The following is a 26425-nucleotide window of genomic DNA, read 5'->3' on the forward strand; positions in this document are numbered from 1 at the left end:
GATAAAGTAACAGTTCCGTTACTATTGACAGGTAGTATTGACAGTATTAGCTGTAAATGAATAAAATGAAGACTTATTTTATTTTACAAAATACAGGCGCACCAAAAGTTTCCGAACGGACCCTTTTACAGGAAGAATAGCCAAGTCACATTACTTATTCCGCAGTACTCTCTCAGATGAGAGTCCATCGACAGATGGGCCCGCGAAATCCGTGGTCATTCGTGAACCTTAAGGCAACGAGTTAAGGTCTATTTATGTACAGTTCGTTGCTGAAACGTACTTTCACGTAACGTCGTCGCGTTTCGCTCGCATTGACAGGCTTGAAGGTAATGGGGTTGGCCGGTCGAATTATTTTACAGAGGGCGCCAGCATAGGTGTTCCTGTCAATCCTCAGAATTGTAACATTTTTTTTTTGGAATTTTATGGCCTGGTCTGGATGCCTTTTAAACCAAATCTCATAGAACAAAACTAGAAAAACGGGAAAGCTATGATGGCGCCATCTATGCAAACCTTTAACAGTTTGCCAACCCCATTGAGGTACTTAGGGCATACTGAAAATTCCTGGAATTGGCCACTTAGAAAAAATAAGTCGTCTCCTATATCAGAATCCAGAAACTTTCAGTATGGCCCACGTAACAGGGATAGGCAAAAACAGTTTTAAAACATCCCTTAAGCTCCATGAAAAATGGTCCAAACCATACTCACAAATAATCAACTGGATCAAAGTCAAAATACAAATATCAATCATCAGAGCTGTCTCTCTAAGAATTAGAGGAACGAGAAGAAGGATAGAAAGATTTGGATCTGAAGACGGCTCTGGAATACCCATCCTTGAAGATTAGATTTCTCTTCTTTCTACCACACAACTGTATTGAAATAAGCTTAAAATTGTATTATTTAACGTAATAAATGTGTTATCATCATCTCGTTTTTTGCTAATTAAAGTTGAACCTTATCACCGAGTAAAATGGTTCATAGGACATCTGATTAGACCTAAGAACCCTCGCTTACACAAGTTATAATATTTCTACAGTCCTGGCAACAAACGCATGTGATTTTAGATGATTGCTGGTTAAGTAGAAGCAACTAATTTAATCGATCAATCAAAAGCCGCAATGTATTGTAAACTGCATTCAATTTTCGGTGACATTTCATATCAGCTCTCACACAGTCCATCCTCCTTTTTCCGTATTTTTTTACCCGTCAGACCGGGGCAGGGTGGTCAAAAAACTTGGGACAGACCTTTTAACCTTTACTTCTTTGAATGTTACATCGCATTATTCACCTAACTAATGATATTAATGACGAAACGGTCAGAAATAACGCGTCCCTTTAGTTGGGGATGGATGCTTCCAGAAGAAAGTTTGTTCCGACTTTTACGACTCACCTTTCACCTTTCGCGGTTCTTGGAAATGGCGAGGAGTGAACTGGGTAATTTACTGTAGACTACTGTATTTTTATATCTAAGACAAAAGACTGTTAGGTATATAATTTTGGCTAGCTTTTAGTGGTTAGTTAAGGTTTTTAAAAAACCCTGACACTCGCCAAGATCCCCCGCAATTCTGACAATGAACCAAAAATCCTGACATGTTATACACTAGCGGACCTTGATTGTGCTTTTATCGTATGTATGTCACCTTGGCTATCACATTCTAAAGGCTCCGTCACACAGGCGCGTTTTGCGGGCGGCGCGTGAGCGGGGCGCGCCACTTTTACATACAAAACGCTCACGCCGCGCTCACGCCCCGCCTGGAAAACGCGCCTGTGTGACGGAACCTTAAGTTGTGTGCAAGAGTGACGCATCATGACATGATAGACGACAAAAGTGCTAGAGTTAGATCAAGAAAAGTCTGCAGCGATTTTGATAGCCCACGCAGTGCAAGTGTTATTTATACGTCATAATTTCACAGAAGTTTGACGTTTTAAATGACACTTGCACTTTGGGCTATCAAAATCGCTGCAGACTTTTCTCGGTCTGACTCTACCAGTGCTGCAGAAGCAGGACCCGTGAGCTGCAATAGTTAACGTTGCCGAGCGCGCAACACTGGTCATTTGTAATGTATAAAACCATATGTAAGATGTCACATTGTTTACATTGCATGTTCCACGGGCCCACACCTGAGCTAACAACTGACACATATCCATAAATTATTACACACGTTACACGCGCGTGTTTACGACGAAGACTTGCTGCAACGTACATTATGTGATGCGCCTTTAATTCAAAACAAAAGCTACAAACATCTTATGTACCATAAAATGGGGTGAGTAGGGTCAAAACTGAAATTCAAACCTCGATAACATTTTATTTTTACATATGAAAACTGAATGGTGTATATAATAAGTGTTCCGGACGTTTGTATTTTAGTTTTTATTTTATTTTGGGTAGTTCCATTTCATAACTTTGACGATAAAGAGGAAAACCCACCTCACCCCGTAGTGCCTCGTATTTGGGGTGAGAGGGGTTTTCATACAAAGGTGATTTTGTAAGATTGTTGGATCGATTTTTTTTTATTATGCGTATTACTATAGCTCCATTTTAAATTGGAATACATTATTTTTGTAGCAGTAGCCTTAAAATCCCTTCTCACCCCCCTCTCAAACCTTCTCTCCCCATTCATAACCCACCTCTCCCCGCGAAACTTACTCACCCCGTTTTACGGTACCACTTGTATTGACAACAACATGTATTTTGTAAAATTTCTTACCTTATCGTCTGTGTCAGACGCAGGGCCGTGGGCGCGGGCCGCGCATCACCCTACATAAGGCAACATTACTAAAGTCCACTTTAACGTCCGTTAAACGCGCGTATTATCTTCCGAGGCTGCGTGTGTGCGGCATTCTAGGGCCGTCCCGATACGTCATAAGGCGTTATGTGTCACGGTAACCTGAAACAAAGGAAGGTAGAATTAGTCTAATCTGTAAACAAAAGTATCATTTTTAAATGGCTGCTATTTAACTGATCACCAGATTTAGTAAAATTTAATACCAAAAAAATATATGTTACTACCCTAAAATAATAAATGATCACCAAAATTATAACACCATTTTAATGTGAAATGATTACCAATTTTATGACATTTTACTATCCTATTAAAGGAAATGACACCAAACTAATCATTATTAACCCAAAAATAGTAAATGATTACCAAATTTCAATCCCCATTTTAATGTGAAATGATAACCAAATTTTTACATCTTGCTATCCTATTAAAGAAAATGACACCAAAATAATCATTGTAAACCCAAAAATAGTAAATGACCACCAAAATTAGAACTCCATTTTAATGTAAAATGATAACCAAATTTTTAAATCTTGCTATCCTATTAAAGCAAATGGCTCCAAAATAATCATTGTAAACGCAAAAATAGTAAATGATCACAAAATTGTAACCACATTTTAATTAAAATTGTGCAATCATTTAATATATCGTTATCCTATTAAATTAATTAATCCACTTCGTCACCTTTTTCTAGTAGCATTTTATTTCTGTAACAGTCGCAGTTCTAACCTAACCTAACCCACTTTTCTAGTAGCATTTTGTTTCTGTAAGGGTCGCAGTTCAAACCTAACCTAACCCACTTTTCTAGTAGCATTTCTTTTCTGCAAGGGTCGCAGTTCAAACCTAACCTAACCCACTTTTCTAGTAGCATTTCGTTTCTGTATGGGTCGCAGTTCAAACCTAACCTAACCCACTTTTCTAGTAGCATTTCTTTTCTGTAAGGGTCGCAGTTCAAACCTAACCTAACCCACTTTTCTAGTAGCGTTTCGTATCTGTATGGGTAGCAGTTGAAACTTAACCTAACCTACTTTTCTAGTACCATTTCGTTTCTGTAAGGGTCGCAGTGCTAACCTAACCTAACCCACTTAACTGATAGCAGTTTAACTTACTTTTCTAGTAGCATAACGAAATGCTACTAGAAAAGTAGATTAGGTTAGGTAGGTATGCGGTGCGGGCTACGGGGGGTTGAGCGGGAGGGGCTAGTAATTTTGGCATCAGTTTACTTTATTTGGTAATATGTATAAATTTTTTGGTAATCATAGTGGTTTATTTAGGTGAAAATATCGCATTAAGTTGGTCTTCAAGATTTGGTGATCATTAATGATTTTTGGTGATCATTCAATATATTTGGTATTTGAATACAATTTGAAGTGCAGTCGTAATTAAAGTGGTGGTACTTTTGTATTTTTAGGCCTTATTTTTTTGGTGTTCAGTAATTTTTTTTGGTAAGCATGATTTTTTTATTTAGGGTACCAAAGTATTTTTTGGTGGTCATTATATTTGTAGCCATTTTTAAATAGCTGCTATTTAACTGATCACCAGATTTAGTAAAATTTAATACCAAAAAAATATATTTTACTACCCTAAAATAATAAATGATCACCAAAATTATAACACCATTTTAATGTGAAATGATTACCAATTTTATGACATTTTACTATCCTATTAAAGGAAATGACACCAAACTAATCATTATTAACCCAAAAATAGTAAATGATTACGAAATTTCAAACCCCATTTTAATGTGAAATGATAAACAAATTTTTACATCTTGCTATCCTATTAAAGAAAATGACACCAAGATAATCATTGTAAACCCAAAAATAGTAAATCACCACCAAAATTAGAACTCCATTTTAATGTAAAATAATAACCAAATCTTTTAATCTTGCTATCCTATTAAAGCAAATTACTCCAAAATAATCATTGTAAACCCAAAAATAGTAAATGACCACCAAAATTGTAACCACATTTTAATTAAAATGTGCAAATATTTAATATATCGTTATCCTATTAAATTAATTAATCCACTTCGTCACCTTTTTCTAGTAGCATTTCGTTTCTGAAAGGGTCGCAGTTCAAACCTAACCTAACCCACTTTTTAGAGCACCGTACAAAACTTTGTTCACGGTACTCTTATGGGATCACTTCGGTCTTGCAAATCGGTTAAATGCGTTTTTCTCAAAGACCGTTTGATGTAGGTACCTAAAATTTGGAATAGTTATGGCAAGTACCATCACTAACACTGTGAATAAGTCAAAACTGCTTATTTCTGATTTTAGGGGGAAATTTAGGGGGTTGAGAGGGGTAGCTTGAATTTTTTTATTTGTAAGAATCGTGTGGGGTACCATTAGAAAGCTTGCAAAAAATTGAGTCGATGGACTGATTTTGACTTCATTTTAGAGTGCAATAGTTTCGATAAAAAATGCATTTAAAGATGCAAGTTTTCATACAAAAATGTTCACCTCTGTCCTGGCGATTTTCGCGAAAACTATAGCTAACAGGCAGCTGACCAGTCAATACCCAACTTAAAGAAGCATGGAGACGGCGGGAAAATTATCAGCTTAACTTTATCTTTATTAGTTTTTCAACTGCAGCCTGATCTTTGATTGCTTAGGGCTAGCTAACTGATGCTTACACTGGTCATTTCATATTAGGAAGTAGTTTTAGCGAGAAAGATCCTTAGTTAAAACTTTGGCATTGAAATTTATGACTTATGTCTTTGATACAAAGTTTAATTCTGCTTGCTTATTTTTGTGGGATATTTTTTTTCTGAATAGCCTACTGTAAGTATGAGAGAGATCTACAAAATACAACCTTATTATATTGCAAATAAGTTTAAATTTCGAACAGGCTTTCCAACCAATTGACTATCTCAATGTGCCCAGTAAGAATCATATTTATTATTGCAGTTTATCTGAAAAAATTCAAATTAAGAATTCCGTTCTTCACTGTCGTTGTGTTTTTTTTTTCACAATAGAGCACATAGAGTTAGTAAGGCGTATAGAGAAAGGGAACGGTGCTCTGAACACCGTAGTCTTGACTTCGTGCTTGGCCAATTATTTAGCAGCTATTCGTTTATGTAAGAGTCGCAGTTCTGACCTAACCCACTTTTCTAGTAGCATTTCGTTTCTGTATGGGTCGCAGTTCAAATCTAACCTAACCCACTTTTCCAGTAGCATTTCGTTTCTGTATGCCATACAGTGTATGGGTTGCAGTTGAAACCTCACCTAACCCACTTTTCTAGTAGCATTTCGGTTCTGTGAGGATCGCAGTTCTAACCTAACCTAACCCACTTTTATAGTAGCATTTCGTTTCTGTAAAGGTCGCAGTTCAAACCTAACCTAACCTAACCTAACTTTTCTAGTACCATTTCGTTTCTGTAAGGGTCGCAGTGCTAACCTAACCTAACCCACTTAACTGATAGCAGTTTAACCTACTTTTCTAGTAGCATAACGAAATGCTACTAGAACAGTAGGTTAGGTTAGGTAGGTATGCGGTGCGGGGTACGGGGGGTTGAGCGGGAGGGGCTAGTAATTTTGGCATCAGTTTACTTTATTTGGTAATATGTATACATTTTTTGGTAATCATAGTGGTTTATTTAGGTGAAAATATCGCATTAATTTGGTCTTCAAGATTTGGTGATCATTAATGATTTTTGGTGATCATTCAATACATTTGGTATTTGAATACAATTTGAAGTGCAGTCGTAATTAAAACGGTGGTACTTTTGTATTTTTAGGCCTTATTTTTTTGGTGTTCAGTAATGTTTTTTGGCAAGCATGATTTTTTTATTTAGGGTACCAAAGTATTTTTGGTGGTCATTATATTTGTAGCCTTTTGAAATAAATACGGGTTTTCCGGTTGAACTTCAAAAAGATGTATCGAGCTTATTTTTTTGTTTTTTAATTATTAAATTAAAGCGTTTTTCATTATTTAGTTCACCTGGCAATCCAATGGCAATTATAGCAATTCGCATTTAATCTATATTTGTTATCAGTATAAAATACACGATTATTGTACGTTAGTAGGTAGGTAGGTACCTATACATATGTCTATTTTATTTTAAAGATATTCTGTACCTTTTATATCTTTAGGTTTAGTTACAACTATTCGTAGCACCTTCACGATTCGTAGACGTTGTAGCCAAATAATCGTAGCAAAACGCAAATATTTCGTAGCTTAACGTAGCAGACGCTACGAGCCGATATTTAAAAAAAAAGTCAGTTACCAATAATCTGACCTTGACCTACTTCTGACTTATTCTTATTCATATGGTTGTTAGCAAATGACCTTTAAAAGTATGAAGTTCGCAAAGACGAACGATCTCTCCAAATGTCATGAATATATTTCGATCTTTACAATAAAACTTCTGTAAGTCCGCGTGGCATATTTTTAAACTATCAACCTTATTACAGCATGTATAAAGTCGATATTCCGTAAAATAGCTATGTTGAAATTATAACTTTTTTTAGACTAGCACATAATTTGCGATGCAAGTGAATACTTATTATGTAAAATAGTGGGGTTTAAAATGGAAAGTCATAGGTTATTACATGTAAGTGAAGAAATAATTGTCAGAAGGAAAATATAGTGTGCTATATGACCTTGACCTCTGGTCATAAATAATGGGTTCAGTGGCGGATTTGCAGTCTTTGCCGCCCTAGGCCCCAGGCCCTGTAGCCGCCCCTTTCTCAGCACCATCATATTGACTACATTTTGAGTTATTTCTTGTTATCATCAGCGAATTATTTTTCACAATTTGCCGCCCCTAATATCTTGCCGCCCTAGGCCCGGGCCTACTTGGCCTTAGGGCAAATCCGCCACTGGTCGGGTTGGATCACTTGGATCTTATTTGTCGCAGTCACGATAAAATGACTAACGGATAAAATATGTCACAAATAATACTACGAAATACGAATATGTTTTCGTACGTAAGTCAATAATATTCCCCTTTATCATTACACAGGTTGAAGTCTATAATATATTTTTAATGTTATAAAAATAAAACGAAAAAAAATCATACATAAATCACGTTTTTGTGTATTATTTTTCAATAGCGAAAAAGCGTATTTTTTGTACTTTAATTTGACATGAGTTAGTTGCCTTTCGTTTTGTTTTTATTTTCTCTGCATTTTGTAACTGTAACGTCAAGTAAAAGTTTGACATTTTTGATATTTCTAGATTAGGCGGCTAATCTATTTATTTCTTATGAATCAAATTAAATCTTATGAATTCCAAAAAGCAATACACTACGACGAAAAATAAAGTAGGTAACTAAGTATAAAATGTGGCAATTCATGTAACTTATCTAAAAGTAATTGTACTAAAATATGATATAAAATGATATTGTAATTGTAGTATTTTTACCATTTGTATTTCAATTTTTTTTACTGTTTTTTATAAACTGACACAATCAAATTTCGTGGAGTTATCTTAACAAATAAATTATAATTATTGTGCTTTAATCCAACCATTGCATTAAAAAATCGTACATGTCAATAATTAAAACACAAAACTCAAGCTTTTAAAAATGTTTGTACAATTAAAATATTTAACACCATTTTTTTCAAGCCTGATGTTATAAAAATGCTAAAAATCAATAAATAAAATCCAACATCTACGGCACCATTCCGCAGGGGATAGTTTGTAATTATTTATTTTTAGATTAGTTTTATTATTTTTAGTTTAAAAAAAAATATATATTTATTTACATACAATATATATACAGTGGTACTACTAAACGATTTTAGATTTAGTTTTTAAGTTTTGTAGGTAAGTTATTAAATAAATAAAATAAAATAAAATAAAGTAAAAAAGTGGTCAGCATTCTCCATGAGTGGTGTTGAGAACTTCTCTAAACGGTCAAGTGCCAGATTTTTTTTTCAAACATGGGTATTTCGAACACATACAGAAAGACAGGTGTTTGTATGGAAACATTAAGCGTTGGGGAATTTCGACCAGCTCCCCAAAGACTGGCTTACTCTGAAGAAACGGACCACCCGGCTAAATAATCCAAAAAATTACCTATGACCCCAGACAGTACAAAAACTTCTACACTGCGATGCAGAAATACACAAAACAAAAATATAATTCAGATACCCTTTATGGAGCCTTAGAAATATTATTTCATATTTTTAAAACTCATACGAGTCAATACCGTTGCTTTTTTGCGTGAAAAACTTTTTAATTTAACTTTTTCGTTATTCCTGATGCAAATCGTTCATCGCTGCCTGATACCGCCATCTAGGATGTGCCGTGTGAAGTTAAGTGTTTTATCTTGTCTATGGATAGAAATAAAAAGAAAAAGGCAAATTTAATAACTGATGTAATACTCAATTGAATATCTTTAGTTAGATGAATGAATTAAATAGTTAATTTGTATGTACAAACGTTTATTTTAATTCGTTTTAAATTATTTTGAAGGTAGGTAGATTAAGAAAATGTTCAAGAATTCGCTTGTCTATCTTGTAGGTAGTTAGTAAATTTTGTATCTCAACTAATCAGTGATGTTTTGTTTTGTTTTAGTGAATTGTATTTTGTATGACTGTGTTTGCGACTACCAGATAAAAAAAAACATGGTTTGTGTTAACTGTGAGCGTTATCGAGTTTATCAAGTTACAAGTAAAATTATTTGTGAAATAAATAATTGTGACTTAACACAGTTAACTATAGCTCACGTTTCTTCATACCACGTACGTTACTATGTAAAAACATATCTGATTACCATCGGAAGGTAACACAAATACACTCCCTTTAACATTCATTTCCTATTTTAAAAGCAATAAAGCTAAACACCACATAAAACAAAGAAAACATTCCTTGATTAAATTTAAAATTCAGTTAACTGCAAAAAAAACGTACTCTCCAATATAAAAAGACCTCGTTTGCCCCTCTTCACCCAGTAAAATTAGTACAAAAAGGGGACTGTAGGGGGATATGAATGGGTCAACATATACTGGTATGTAGCGTTATTGAATGGTCTCCAAACGTCATATGTGTGGACGCCAAGAGAAACAAGTGAACATATTTACACTGGCAGAAGCAAGTTTAATCAGATTCTTGAGTTTGATGTAAATTAATTTTAGATGGTTTTATTTATTTTTTAATTGGTTATTGTTTATATTTTTGTTACAAATTTTTGGGCCAAACACATTTCAGAAAAAGGTCACTTCTGTGAACTCTAATTAACTATAAAAAAATATGGTTGTCTGGTAAAGTCGGTTTACGGGCGATAATTTTGCGTGATAACGTCATATGAAAACGTGGCCGTAACGTTATCATGGAGATCTGTCCACAACGTTACCATGGAGATCTGTCCACAACGTGACACTTTTTCGTGCATGCTACCGGTGTTCGTCGATTTATAAGACGTTATTAAATTCTGAAAAGGGGTAAATTGTGTATTTAAGGTCACTGTGGCGAAGTCGGCATACTTTATTTTTTTTTGACTTTGGAGTGATCTAGTTCCGTTAATTATTCACCTATGTTACTGCTTGTAATCGCATACGATGAAGAATTTAATAATTAATAGTTTAGCCTTAGTGACAGATCATTTCAAGCACAAATTAAGCAAAAACAATGGCATTTTTTAAAATTCGGCGAGTAGACGGACTTCCCGTGCAGTTTAAGGGAAGTCCGTCTAGTTATGATATCAGCCAATCTATGGGTGTGTATATGTTCGTAGTCAAATTCCTAAAAAGAACGGATCAAGACAATGAAAAGTGTATTTTAAACTTGTTAATATACGGTTCAGATTCGAAATAAACACCATTTTTCTAAAACAAAGGCAAGTCCGGCATATACTACCAAAATGGGGTGGTAAACCTTTTTTGGCAAATAATTAAACCTAATTATTTTTTTGATTTCCGAAATAAAAGATCAATAGTAATTTTAAAATGAATTTTAATCGTTTCTTTTAATTTACTGAGATCAAAATTTAATAAAGTAACATCATGCGCAAAGTCAGGAGGAGTTTTTGATATCTTATCAAATCGTTATAATATTAAAGTCGCAAAAACAGTTGGTAATCTCTGATTTAACGAAAGGCCTTGCCTTGAACATAATAGACGGACTTTCCAACTTAATCAAATTTTAATATGATAAATTGTGGAACCTATAATTACAAAACTAAGCTAATTTCTGATATTTTAAAAATAGAATAAAGACAACTGGTTCTTATGCTACCTACGTAGTTACTTTCTGATGCACAATCTTTACAAAAACTATTTTTAACAATTTTTTTCCGAACGGCTGTCGCACTATGACTTCGAGTTCAAAACACGAAATGACTTGTTGAGGCGGATTGCTCTGAAGTTGGTTGTCACAGCGCCATCTGTTTTACAGTGACGGAACTAGCGCGAAAAACTGGTTAATCGACTGGACTCCAAAGTCGCATACGCCTTCAAATTCAAAAGTTATAACGTGTTGACGGACTTGCCCACAGTGACCTTACCCCTTTTCAGAATTTAATCCCTAATGTCTAATAAACACCACTTAATCTAAATCCCCACAAAAGCATACCAAAGGATCTTGAGACTCGGCGTTAGGTCATCTCGAAGGGGAGGTGGGTGTAAAGTGGGTTGGGGGAAAATGGATCAAGGTCGCTCCGGCGCGGCGCCGCTACGAGCCCTCCGTGTATTGGAGATTTGCAATATAATTAACTATATGGATTTGTAGGTTTTTGCATGGGAAGTGTGGAATTAATTCCTTTGTTTTATAGGACTGAAGATGAAGGGGTGTTTATTGATTTTTTATGTAAGTACTTATTAAGGTTATATGTACATATGTCTCTTCTGTAGACATCATCACGTAAAGCTGGCCACTGACGAGCCTTCCAAATGGATGCCGTTACAATGGATTCATCCAAATGAACGGCATCCTAATATTAAAAATTGTACGTTTTTGACATTCACGGACCGATTTTGGATTGCAGCCACGCTATTTGGACTGTTGGAGAGCTCGTCAGTGGCCACCTTAATACAATAATAATACCCTTATAAGTAATTAATCTTATAAATATGTTCTGTGGACATCATAAAAGAAATTGACATTAAAGCTTAATTTTCTTGTTTGACCGCGCATGTTCAATACAAACCTTTTAACTAGTTCTTACACGATAAAAAACCTTGTAGTAAAATGTACCCAAATCGTTAACTTTCATAATGTCCACAGGAAAGTTGCCCGGTTTTCGGAAGCTTTTTGACTCATGTATTTGATTCTATTTTAATTTTACGTTATTTTTATGTGGATCAAATGTCATTTTGTGATCAGATGCATCAAAACAATACAAAAGTCTGGAATGTGTTCAAAATAACAAGATGTGTTCTTGTTATATTTGATTGGAGTAGTGTAGTAGTTAAACACCTTAAGTGTGATAGTATAAGAACGTATATTCTCTAAATGCCTGCCTATATATGTATACACGTTTGGTTGCGCTGACACAAGCAATAAGCTTTTATGTATAGTATATTTACAGTTTTATTGAGGGCGTCGAAACGCCTCGTACACTTTTTCAGATCATTTAGTAAAATATGAATATTTAGTACATTTAATTTTCGAAACTGTGAAGTTTCGTAAGCAATAAATGGCCTGTTTTCATTTTTTTAAATTTTAATCCAAAATTAATAATAAAATAAACAGGCCATTAGAGTTAGACCAAGAAAAGTCTGCAGCGATTTTGATAGCATACGCAGTGCAAGTGTTATTTATACGTCATAATTTCATAGAAGTTTGACGTTTAAAATAACACTTGCACTGCGTGTGCTATCAAAATCGTTGCAAACTTGTCTTGGTCTAACTGTATCAATTTCTTAGGTATAGAGGTATGTTAATATATTTTTTTTAATATGTGTAATCATCCCTTTGTCATACACTTGTATGACGTTTCTCCCATATACAATACATATATGTAGGTATATAAATATTTCATAAGTAAAATGCATCCATGCATTAGCATGCAGCGATGCAGCCCCAGGGGTGCACTTGGCTGAAAGCCGTTTTATGTAACCTAAGCTCGATAAGCGGTTAATGCGTTTTATGTGCAGTATGCAACATACATGCATACATACAATGTTACAGCTACATGCATCGCAAAGGGCAATGCCTTTAAAGTTAGGTACACTTAAAGTGGTGTATGCCGCCGGTTTGAGTTAGGTATGTGTATTTTTACCACACTATAACTTCGTTTTTTTTAGCATTAGAAATAAGGTAAACAATCTTGACGTGTCTTTTAATTGAAAAACACATTTTAAAAATAAGTTACGGCAAATATGTAACAATTATGAATCTAATACGATCATTTATATTCTTCTGCTTTCAAAAGTAATAGTTACTGATTTTTAAAAACCGTTTTTCAATTAAAAGACATGCCAAGATCGCTTACCTTCTTTCAAGTTCTTTCTAATGCTAAAAAAACGAACTATAACTTGTAAAGGGGTCCATATTGGGTTGCATACAAGTTTAGGTCATATATTTGATGCGCATAACAACTTGTGTCATACTTAAGCATCATTGCGCATACAAATGAAAAGTCATATTATATTGTGTCATACATTTTTAGATATAATATTTGATGACATACTCAGCAGTTGTCATATATTTTTTGTGCATATAGGTTTTGATTATAATGAATCAAATGTCATACCAGCTAAAAGCATATTTATCGATACTTATGGGTCAATTTCACCAAACGAGCATTTTTGTCTAATTCCCATGGAATTTTGAAATACCAACATTACACAAAACAAAATATTCTGATAATTTGATAAAAAATATAATAAACATAAATTTTCTTGTGGGGTAAAAATATTCATAAAACTATAAAAGTCATTTCAATTTAAAATTTTGGTCAGGGCACGGGAATTAGTGTGTCCATGGAAATTAGATTTTACTAGCACGGAAATTAGAACATGGCATAGGAATTGTTTTCTTAACTTATTTTGGTAGTTAAAACTTCTATTTATGTATATTTTAATCTACAATAATATACTGCAACCATACTGAAGCGGCATCGAACATATATATTACCTTCTTTCATTTTAGTTTCGGACGACAAATCTACGAAAGTATGATACACTAAAAACTACGTATTTGACTAATCGTTTCCTTTATTTTAATGGCAACTAATCTCTCTTTCTTAGTAAAATGTACATAATTTCAAAACAATACATTGAGTAGTTGCGTAAACTTGTCCGCCTTACATACAAAACTTTTCATTAAAAAGTGTCATTATGTATCTGCATGTAGATAGGTACAAGGTGTATAATCTGGTATATGGCCTTATAGGAAATGATACTAAGAAATAAATAGTGGCACAGTGAGAAGAAGTTATTGTGTTAGTTAATCTGAAGAAATGCCTTCATAAATTCATAACACAAAAAATTGTTTGACCACATATGAGGTAAGGTGGGGTAAACTATCTCCATGCCAAATATCATCAATATGATATTGGTTCAGCTGTTTAAGCGTTACGAGATAACAGACAGACAGACAGACAGAGATACTTTCGCATTTATAATATATTAAGAATAGGATATATTTAATTATTCTTGTATTAGAAAAGCTAATTTATAACAACTAATCTATTAAACGAGCAATTCTTGTATATATTTCGGGGATCTCGGAAACGGCTCTAACGATTTCGATGAAATTTGATCATATATGAGGGTTTCCTGGGGTGATAAATCGATCTAGCCAGGTGTTATCTCTGGGAAAACGCGCATTTTTGGGTTTTTAAATCAAATCAAATCAAAATCAAATATCATTCATTATCAGGCAACTAAGGCCCATAGATACATACCTTATAAACTAACATACATACATATAATATATTTTAGGTAGGTATATGTTTTCCGAGCAAAGCTCGGTCTCCCAGATATTTAAACTTTATACGGCATACGCTGTCAGCTGTCAAATTTACAAAAAAGAACATTGCAAATTTGATTCATTTTGTTTCATGTAACCTTAGGTACAGTTATTATAATATGTAATAATTCCAAAAATAGTTTTATGTTTATATAATATTTTAATCTTATAATATGATCAATGAATAAGGTAAGGTGGGACAAGACTAACAGTACGAGGATTCCATACAAGTGATAGTCTTACCCCGGTGTCGTCTTAGCCCACCTTACCTTACGTATTAAAATTGCCCGGGTTATTCGGGTCCACCCTGAATGTAAGTACTATAGTACCTACTTATACAAAAAAATCGTTCACAGATTTTTGTGCATTCTTTAAGATTTCCTTAAATGTAAAATAGAAAGATATACGTCATATTATTATTACATATAATATATATTCAATGCCAATATATATATAAATGTATATATATAATAATAATATGACGTAAACATTGCCAATTAACTCACAGTGCCCCCAATAAAAGATTTGTTAACAATATATGTAATACTTTCTAATTCCCGTGCCACTTAATCAGCTGTTTTAGGTAAATATTCCATGGGAATTAGGGCACGGAAATTAGAATTCGTAATAAAAAAATTCGCCAAAAATTTAAATCGTGTTTGACCAAACTGTTATGTTATCGCTAACATAAAGATACATAAAGGGCTCCTAAATATGCCAATTGTTATTGAAAAGCTATGTGGGAAATAAAATTTAAAAGGGGCATCGAAATTAGAAAAAAATTGTCGCCCACCCGGATTCCGAAATATTTACGCGATTTGCTCGAACACGCCGCGGCTTAACATACATCCGCTTGCTTTAAGAGACAGCCGAATACTGCCAGTACAGGTGAGGCGGGACACGAGGCGGTTCAAATACAGACGTCGGCTGTCAGAGCCCTTTGAGTTTTGCCGACGAAATTGTACTCGCGCGCTCGGACAAAATTTAAACATCGATCACGAGTTATTTACCACAATGAAGTTAATATTGTATGTGCTCAGTGATAGTACATATCATCTAGTTTAAGTATTTGACACTAAATTAGTGATACTAATGTAGAATTTTTCGTAGGATTTTTCATTATGCTCAAAAGTAGATTCCGGACAGGGCACGGGAGTAGTAATTTGAGCCTTTAGGTATTTTTAAGTGTACTCTAAAAACCAATTAATCAGTGAATTCATATGGAACTCGGTGTGAAAGTGTGACTTCTTTATGTAAAAAAAAAATGGTAAGTATTATCTGATGCTAACCCGCGATTTTCATCACGGACAGAATAAAAATCGTGTTCAGAAATTGACCCTTATAATGTTTTTACGTATAACGTTTTGTAGCATAATAATTTTCAATCATAATGGTTTACATAAATAATTTAAGACATTAATGTTAGCCTCTCAACAACTCCTCGAAAGAAAATCTTTTCCCTAATCTCCGTCCAAACACTTAATTCGACGGAGCCCCGCTCACGCGGGGCTCCTATTTCTGCGTAGTTTGCCCTTCGGGCATCTGAAGAAACCTAACGAACCTAACCTACCTACGAGTATAATGATTAGTTTCTTTTATAAAACCGTTACTCCTACTAGAGGGGGCTCCTCTCCTTCGATCTCCTCTTTTATACGGTCTTTGTGTGGTTATGATTATGACATTTATGACTAAAGTAATATAAATTTGCTTCTTATGTTGCTCACAACCCTACATATTTATTATTCATGCTTTGTAACATTTATGGAAAAAACATACTTATTATGACCACTAAATTTATGACTTAATTTTTTATGTCTATATTAATACTATGCACTGCAATACTTCGAACGAAAAACAATTATGGATATCAAGCAGATGACTTAAAATATTATGCGAATTAAATTAATGACTGTAAAAATTATGGCATAACTCATTTATGACAAATACCCAGTTATGCTCAGGAATAATTCTGACTAAAGACTTTTATGACTTACAATTTTATGCATAGAGTGTTATGACAATTAAAAATATGACAAAAGTTGTTATGCGACCAGAGGTAGTCCCCTTGTAAAGGCTCTCTTTATTCTTCAAAAATTGGAGTTTTAAAATATATATTCACCCAAGACAGTCGGTTTATCTAGATTTCAATAAATAAATAAATAACTTGTCTTCAAAACAAAATATAATTTATTTTAATTTACAAAATATATACAGTGGTACTAATACTAAACGAAATTAATAACTAGCTTAAATCTAAAATAGGCCCTAGAAGCATTGTACCAAGGATGCTGGCGGCATTTCCTCGCTGTATCGCAAAGCTGATACGTTGTGCGAGCCGCCAGCTCTTCGGTTACCAGTTACATCTTCAAAATAAATAATATTTACTTAAATAAATATTTTTCTTTACTCGGCCAGGCGTGGCTCACTCCGCGATATCGTCGCTTTGCAACAGCAAAGAGAATAGATAGTATAGAGGGGTCCTGTCCTTGTAAATTGTGTAGTCACAGTAAATTTACTGCCATCTATCGACACACGACTAAAACTCAAAATGAAAACGTATAAAATTATCAAAAAAATGTATATATATGGATAAATGATTTTATTATTTTTATATCATTTTTACCCATGTTCATTTACTGATATCTATGTGTTAAAATTGTTAAATATGAAACGGTGTCGTCACGCCATCTAGCCGAGCATATGCCAAAGGTGTGTGCGCCATCTATTCGAGAATGACTTTTTCTTGATTTCCGAGTTTCCGAGGCACGTTTTTTCCTTAGACTTTATTCATCTTATACGAAGTTACATATGTCTTTGGCAACAGGTAGCTGCAACAAGTACATCCGTCCGACACCAATTTTGGTGGCTAGCCATAAGCCGCGCCAGGCGCTGTCGCCACCTAGCGGTCATATCTGTCCTAATCGTTTTGTTAGAGAGCACAGACAAAACATCCTCCAGACTTAGCATAGTCGCGCTACCCCCTCTGCCACGCATACGGTAATTTTACTCCATGTTCGAGTCGAAAGTGTCTTTGTGTGACGTCCGTGTCTTTGAACGTACCAATCACGGCACGGGACTTAGCTCACCTCGTCCCGCGCACCCCCGCATTTTTGGCATCATCGGCTGCATGAAATAATTGCTCTAAACTCGGAGAGAGTGAATCTTCTGTACCTAGTACTATTATTTATTCTGTAACTCGGCCATGAAGTGGACAGTGCGTCCAACGCACGGCCGCGTGTACTTTCCATACACTATTCATGCAGAAGGCCTCGACGGTGTGTTTATTTCCTTGGGTCAGGCGAGGTTTTCATGCTTCCCTTATTTCGGGTAAAAATGGATCATACATACATTTTATTTTATGCTTAAAGGATTACTCACGCTGGACCGGGCCACGTGATCACCGATGCTGTCATAAAAAATGACATGTCGGACGCCTCGGTCCGGGCCCGGCCCGGTCTAGCGTGAGTCATCTTTGACTAGTTTACACCTTTCTTGTAGACATCGCAAAGTTAAAGAATCAAGGGTTAATTTTTTCAGTAGCACCTGAGACAGTGAGACTTAAATAAGAGAAATCAAATATACTTATATGCAATATACTTATTTGTATTGTGTATGGATCTTTTTCTGAAATGTGTTTGACCTAAATAGACTTTTTAAAGTGAACTTGGCAGAATTAGACGTTTCTGCTACTGACGGGGTGACAGGAAGACAGGATCGGTACCTCTTGCGAAGTCAATGAATTCTGGACAGTTTCGAACTTTAAATTGAAACGTCTCGGTTTTAAGTTCCGTCACACAGGCGCGTTTTCCGGGCGGGGCGTGAGCGGGGCGCGCCGCTTTTACATATAAAACGCTCACGCCCCGTTCACTCTCCGCCCGGAAAACGCGCCTGTGTGACGGAACCTTTAACAATTTATTTCGTCTTTGCTGCTGTAGTTACAGGCTGCATTTTACTTTATATTTATTTTGTATAAAACACTCCTGATGCTCGTAAATATGTCTAAAGCTCTTTTCACGGTTAAACTATTAAACCGAGTACATGTCATCTTGAAACTTATGTCATTGTCAATAGAGGTGAGAGCAGGGTGTCATGTATTGGGCATTAGCATGTCGAGGACTAGACTACCACCATCTTATATAACACTCCTCATGTTCGTAAAAATGTCTACAGGTCTGTTTACGGTTAAACTATTAAACCGATTTTGATGAAATTTGGCAGGTTAAGTAGAAAGCGTAAACCCTATTGTTAGACCTTGGACCTAAGCTACTTCATTTTAGAAAATTGTGGGCACAGCTACTCGTAGCTGGCAGTTTTCTGATTTATGCACAGTTGCACACCTCCTGGGATTGGGCTTACCCGTACTATTACACTCATTAAGGGCAAAATGAAAGTGTTAATACAATTTCCATTTTGCCGGGAATTAATTCTTAGAAAAAAAAATTGTTTGGCCTATTATGTCTTATTACGCTATTATATAATTAATAATTATTAGAAGATAAGAGACAAGTCTCAGAGTAAGACAAAAGATAAGGCTAGCTAATTTAACTGAAATTATTCACTTAAGATTAAAAGTTTCGAAGTTTTTAAAAGGTATGGCATTGATCCGGGTTTTACCCTATAGGTACTTAAGTTTTTATCTACTTACACCTTTTATTTAATACTTTTCACTTAAAACTCGTCTAAAAGCACGACTAAGCGACACTTGCACCATCCCAGTAACCCGGGGTTAAGCGGTTAAACCGTTAACCCAGTGTCAAATTGTACTGGTAACCATGGTAACTCCTAGTTTGATAACAGACCCCACTCGTATGTAAGTTAAGGTACATAAAAAAGACTGCTGTATTAATATTTATAATACTAGTATACGATTACGAGTATGGTGGAGGGTAGATTTAGTTTTTCTGCCAAGAAACTCATAGTCTAATAAAACATGGTCTTCCATTCCCAGAGTGACACGGGGCTACGTCACAACAACATGGCCGCTATATATAGCGCTATCGCATATTATCATATAGCGCTGTCGCGTGATAACGTAAGCCCGTGTCAGTTAGATGACCTAGAAAAGACGGGAATGGAGTACCAGGCGGAGTATATTATTATACCATGAAGAAACTGTTCTGCAGTTTGGCAGATAAGTGCGATAATTACACTGTAATTTTTTTATGGATTAAATAAATTAAAAAAAAAAAAAACCGGTTAACCCGGGTTACTGGGTTGGTGCAAGTGGCCCTAAGGGACCGATTTAGAATTTTAGACGGCGCGCGAACTCGCATGCTATTTTAGTTACATTGTGGACTGTTGGTTACGTCCAATTCAACCGACCGATCAAAACCCGCAATGTAATAAAACTCGCATGCGAGTTCTCGCATCGTCTAAATGAGCCCTCACTCAATTCGCATATCACTCAACATCCATGCCAATCTACGTAATATTCCATCCACTTGCCTAAGAAAACATTTTAATAGTCGTTTTACGACCGACGCCGATGGCCGACGCTATAGCTCTTCCGGGTCATAAAATAGGGGTCATTATTCCGTATACAGATCGTTAGGGCCACCCACACCATAGAGAAAAAAATACATAGAGTGCTCACTTCATACATCACTTTTGGTACCAAAATGACTATTATTTTCGTAGTCGTTTTGGTCATCTAGCATCGAGTAGCGGAATTATCAGTACTGCTACTTGACAATAGATGTTCCGACGACCAAAAAGTCTAATGCCCAATAATTTTCAGCTCATATTATAACCGGATTTACCGGAACTCTATTTTCAACTCCTATTCGTTATAAATTGTTGTTCAATACAATTTTCGTGAGTCGTGACACTTAGAGAATTCTAGTATCGAGTAGCGGTACTGATAATTCCGCTACTCGATGCTAGATATCGACTGTGAAAATAGTAGTCGTTTTGGTACCAAAACTGATGTATGGAGTGAGCACTCTATTCTTACTATATTTCTCTATGCCCACACTTAGCGTCTCTCGAACGTCGGCGTTGCGTCGAGCAGCAGCTATAGAATTGACTAGACGCCGACGCTCGAAAGACGTTAGTGTGGGGAGGCTCTTAAGGCGGGTATCACACTGGATGCGGTTCGCACGTCGCTCCGATGTTTGAGCGAGACAACGCTACGTATTATAGCGACATCCCGCCCGCACATCGGAGGTGCGAATTGTGATAACCGATTAAATTACCAAGTGCCGCCGCTCCTTTAATATTATGCATTATCATTAACTGACTTAGGGCCCGATTCGGATATTGAAATAGACATCTATTAGACATCTTTTAGACATCACCAAGATACGATAACGATATATTTAAGATCGAACCTGTCAAATTTGCGCGATTCTGCAGATACTCTTGAACGATTTCCACAGGATATGACTTCAGAGATCCAATTCACATCTAATAGATATCTTACTCTATCTAACATAAAAGTGACATTCTGCCGTATTCGAGCTTCAAGATATTCACAAGAGACGACACGTACTAGATCCATTCTAGATACGTTATAGTTTAGATATCAACTAGTTCTCTTTTGCAGCGCAATTCGGGCAACCAATGTCACTTTTACGTTAGACAGAGTAAGATATCTATTAGATGTGAATTGGATCTCTAAGTCATATCCTGTGGAAATCGTTCAACAGTATGTCCAGAATCGCGCAAATGTCAAATTTGACAGGTTAGATCTTAAACTATCGTTATCGTATCTTGGTGATGTCTAAAAGATGTCTAATAGATGTCTATTTCAAAATCCGAATCGGGCCCATTGGTTGCCCGAATTGCGCTGCAAAAGTGAACTAGTTGATATCTAAACTATAACGTATCTAGAATGGATCTAGTACATGTCGTCTCTTGTGAATATGTTGAAGTTCGAATACGGCAGTTAGAAAGGCTCTACCCTAGTAACCTGATTACAGAGTTACTACCTCATATTGTAGCCTAAATAACACATTTGTTAAGCGCTTGCTACACGGTCGCCGACAAGCCTTCAGACCGCGTGGCCTTGGTCCGTCCCGGACCGTGTAGACAGTTGTTTCCAACAAAATTTGACCAAAATTCCCATAGCTCTTAATTCACTGACATAAGAGTTATGGGACATATTTTTGAGATGATTTGTGCTTATTTGACTGTACTTATTAGATATAAGTTCCTAAAAATTCTACCCATTTGTCTGGGACATTTGGAAATGTGAAGTTTCATAGAGGATCATTTATTATTTATGGCCGTGTATCCAATTTTTTTCTGAGTTTCGCTATATTTTACTATAGTTCGTTTTTTTAGCATTAGAAAAAAGGTAAACAATCTTGACATGTCTTTTAATTGAAAAACACTTTTTAAAAATAAGTCACGGCAAATATGTGACAATTATGAATCTAATACGATCATTTATATTCTTCTGCTTTCATAAGTAATAGTTACTGATTTTTAAAAAGCGTTTTTCAATTAAAAGTCAAGATCTTCTTTCTCATGCTAAAAAAACGAACTACCTACTTATAACAATTTACTTGCCACTGGTGTGGATAAAATGCACCTTTCTTATCAGTTTTGAAGAATAAAAAGAGCCTTTACGAGATAATACGAGCATGGTATAATAATATACTCCGCCTGGTACTCCATTCCCGTCTTTTCTAGGTCACCTAAGTGACACAAGCCTACGTCATCATGCGACAGCGCTATATGATAATATGCGATAGCGCTATATATAGCGGCCATGTTATTGTGACGTAGGCCTGTGTCACTCTGGGAATAGAAGACCATGTTTTATTAGACTATGAATACGAGTAGTTAACCTATTTTATCCACTACTTCAAAATACAAGATTCAACATCACTTAAGCTTAAACAAATTTCATACAAGGGTAGGTAAGTTTGCTGCCTTGCCCCGGGGGCTGGCGCGTCAAAACGTGCATATTAAAGTAACCGGCATGGCGACCGGATGTGGCGGCCATGACACCTGCACATCCGGTCGGCAATTACATAATTAAACGGACATCATTGTGGGTAAGGGTGGTGACGTAAGCTTTAAATTGGATCGGGTTTTAATGCAAGCAAAGGGGTTTAACCCTATTTTGTCAACAGTGAGAGAATGCTAAAAGCGCTAATTAAAAGATAGTGGTTTTTAGGGTTCCGTACCCAAAGGGTAAAAACGGGACTCTATTACTAAGACTCCACTGTCTGTCTGTCTGTCACCAGGCTGTATCTTATGAACCCTGATAGCTAGTCAGTTTAAATTTACACAGATGATGTATTTCTGTTGCCGCTATAACAACAAATACTAAAAAGTACGGAACGAAAAGTGGGCGAGTCCGACTCGCACTTTTTTTTGAGTGGCGGACAAATCTGTCAATATTTGACTGACAGACCTGACGACGAGACTTATTTGGACGTATGTATATCAGTATCACTATAGCTATTGTGGCTTCATACCTTATGTAAAGTTCACACGAATCATGAATGTTTGTCTATTAAAATTAAATAAATGTTGTAATATTGCCGGTAAAATATATAATCAATACCTTAGTCATTTATTTACAACCTGTATACCTAATCTAGGTAAAATAACATGGTATTCTCCATAAATTTTAGTTATTGCATACAAAATCCAGTTCTAAACGAACCGCCACAAACACCATTAAAGTTACATCAATTCCGTATAATTAACTCGGCAAATCACTAATCCCCGTCAAAAGCGATTAGGGTTCCGTAAATTTTTCATGGCCTCAAACGGACGGAACCCCATCCATTATGCAGGGTTCTGAAACTTCTGAATAATGTAATGCGGCTCAAACGTTCCGCCGACTAATTAGATCAATTATAAATTGCGTTTTAATGTTCTTGAGATGTTTTAATTCTGGTGCAATTAAAAGTGGTATATATAGTAGTATATACAGATACATAAGTAAACCTAGGCTGAGATATGATTGTTAATGCCGAAACCGAAAATTCGGTCGGCATTAATAATCAGGATTGCTGATGATGCCTGCAGGATGCCACGCGCAAACACATCAGCACACACATATTGTGTTAGCCTAAAACTAGGCTCCGAAACTATAGCCACCGTTTTATTTCCAAACGTACGTATTTTATATGTATGGATCGTAATTGCGTCATATATACATACCATACGGGATTTAAGGGTCACTATTGACCAAGATCTGACTTTCCATGATCACATTGTTGACGTGTGTAAAAAGGCTAATAAAAACCTAGGTTTTATCATGGTGACCGCTTCCCAGTTCCGAGACACCAGGATTGCTTTCATCATCATCATATGGTTTCCGTTGTGAACCGGACATGTTTGAAAATAAATAAATAAATACCATGTTTGTATGTATAGGTACGAACATACTTTTTAGTAGGGGATTCTAAGAGAGGATTTTTTGGCATATGGCATAGGCTAGGTTAGATTTACCACTACGGCAAAGTTTAAAGGGGTTATTTCGATCAGTGGGTAAATTTTTGTAATTCGCGTGACACGGACATAGGCTAAATTTCTAACCAACTACAAAAAAAAAACATTTTTCCACGGAAACAGCATTTACATAATAGGTATAACCTCCGCCAAACTTCTCAAAGGAGGAGCTTCTGTACAAAAAACCCGATCTGAACTTTTTAAAGTTTATTTTATAGTGTTGATGATGTTTTCAATGAGTTCCGGACCCTGGCGATTATTGTGACAGATACCTATTGTATACTCTACATTTTTAAACGGCAGCTAAAAAGAAGGAGGTTCTTAACGAAAAAACATTAGGTCGGATTAAAGTTTAGTGTTCTTTTCTTTTTCACCGCGAACTCTAACAATAAATATGACTATAAAATATTACGGTTATTTTTAAGTCGTATTTCACAATTTTTGTAACCCCGTAGGCATAGGCTTTAGGCTCCCTTTGATTCGTCTCCTTTTCTCTTACAAGTTTAGCGTTGTTTTCAGTTCCGCCGCGGACCCTAGCTATCTGGGTGACAGCGGTGCGCTGCGCGCTGGCGCAGACCCAGGCCCGGAATAGATCGCCATGTGCTCGCGCGCACTGCGGAAGAGATAGCGAGACAATTACAACTTTGCTAATATAATCTCCATTTGGTATACTCAAAAGGCTCTATTAAATATATTAAGAACGGGTCACTCACGTATTTTAAGTCGGAAGACGCTCGACATGTTTTGTGTTCGATGTCGATGTGTTGTGTTCGAGCGTTTTTCGACTTAAAATACATGAGTGACCCGTTCTTAATATATTTAATATGTCTGTGTCTTACGGAAGTTTTGTTATTAAAATCTCAAAAGGCTTTAACAGGCCTTGCAACAAATGGCATGTGACTTAAGATAATTGCCAGCAATGATTTCTTTTATTTTTTACGCGAGCGTTACTTGCTGCCATGTATCTATAAATACTATTTTTATTTTATGCTTCTATCACACATGGTGTAATAAATACAATGTCTCCTTGGCAGCCTAGCATGGATTAATTAGCGGCGTCACACAGTGGAGTCGCAAATACATGTGACATCACACCCGTCACGGCACGGGACCCTGCGTCATGGCACGGGGGACCCTGCGTCACGACGCACGCGCTTTCACGTGATTTTTGTGATAGTTATACTACGTGTATCACTACGTGGTTATGTCGTGTTTTAGACTAGGAGACTTGCACATGTGCTTAGAAATCTTTAGGAGACTTACACACGGGTGATGTGGTGTTTTAAATCCTATGGATTCTTAAACACGGGATTTTCACCTCCTAGTTTTCGGCGATTTTTGTATGACATAATTAAAACTAGTGTTCTAGTTTCGGCTGAAACCGAACCTTCGGCTAAACATGATTTACATGCAAAATCCTGCCAAACCGAAAATTCGATCGGACACTACCGAAAATACAGTTTCGGCGCCGTAAGGTTCGGTTTCAGCCAAAAAACTGCCAATGATAACTGTGATAACAATAAATACTTCTTGTTTATGTATAGCTAAGTCTATGGCCGTTTAGACAGTTGTCAGTGTTTGAAGTGTTTCAGTTTAGTTCTATGTTTTTGCGAAATAAAAGGTCTTGTCTTTTTCATGATAATAAATTAATTACCCATCCACAAAAGTACAAATACAACAATAACATTTTGATGTCACAATGTAGGTGCCTAAGTTTGAATTGGACTCCTGGTGTGCGACTATATAGGCAAACGAAATATTTCAGTGCCACACACGACGTCCGTGCGTTGAAATATTAAACGTTTGCGTACATAATTACTTACAAAAAAACTAAGCCACGTACCTACTCTCACTTTTTATGATGTCTAGACTGTCACACTAACTCTCCCGCTTTAACGTAATTTAAATAAAATATTCACCTCATTACATAACCAGTGACAGTGTGTGACGTCACAGGGCCCCACGCCAAATGACGTCACACGCTATCACGACGGATAATATTTGAACTAAAAAAATTACTTACAAACACGAGCCTAGTCATAGACGATAGCGCCGCGTTCGATAGCAAAAATAAAATTGCGGCATTCTATTATGACACAGTTTGATGCGTTTGCAGAAAATCGTGTTATAAAAGCTATTTTAATGAGAGATAATGCCGACGACAGTGACGAGCGACGTATAAATAGGACGTATGACGGAAGACGGAATTAGATTGGCTAGTTACAGGGATTTACAGTGAAAAAAAAAGTGTGATGTGTTCGTTCAGGGTTTATGTACCAGTGTATGTTTTACGAGGTGTCTAAAAATGACGAATACCCCATAGACCCGTATTTCTTCATACTCACCGCTTTGGGATCTTATTC

General features: G+C 36.0%; 1 protein-coding gene across 11 annotated transcripts in view; it reads right to left on the reverse strand.

The window, feature by feature from the left end:
* The window catches only part of LOC134801450 (plasma membrane calcium-transporting ATPase 2), a 275898-nt gene that overhangs the window by 222860 nt on the left and 26613 nt on the right, over positions 1–26425 (reverse strand). For all 11 annotated transcript variants that reach the window (XR_010145671.1, XM_063774030.1, XM_063774021.1 and 8 more), the window contains exon 2: positions 2709–2888. The gene's annotated coding sequence lies outside the window, so the exon portion shown is untranslated. The remainder of the gene's footprint in view (positions 1–2708; positions 2889–26425) is intronic.

The sequence above is a fragment of the Cydia splendana genome, chromosome 22 (assembly GCF_910591565.1).
Source record: "Cydia splendana chromosome 22, ilCydSple1.2, whole genome shotgun sequence".
In the NCBI taxonomy this organism is placed as follows: Eukaryota; Metazoa; Arthropoda; class Insecta; order Lepidoptera; family Tortricidae; genus Cydia; species Cydia splendana.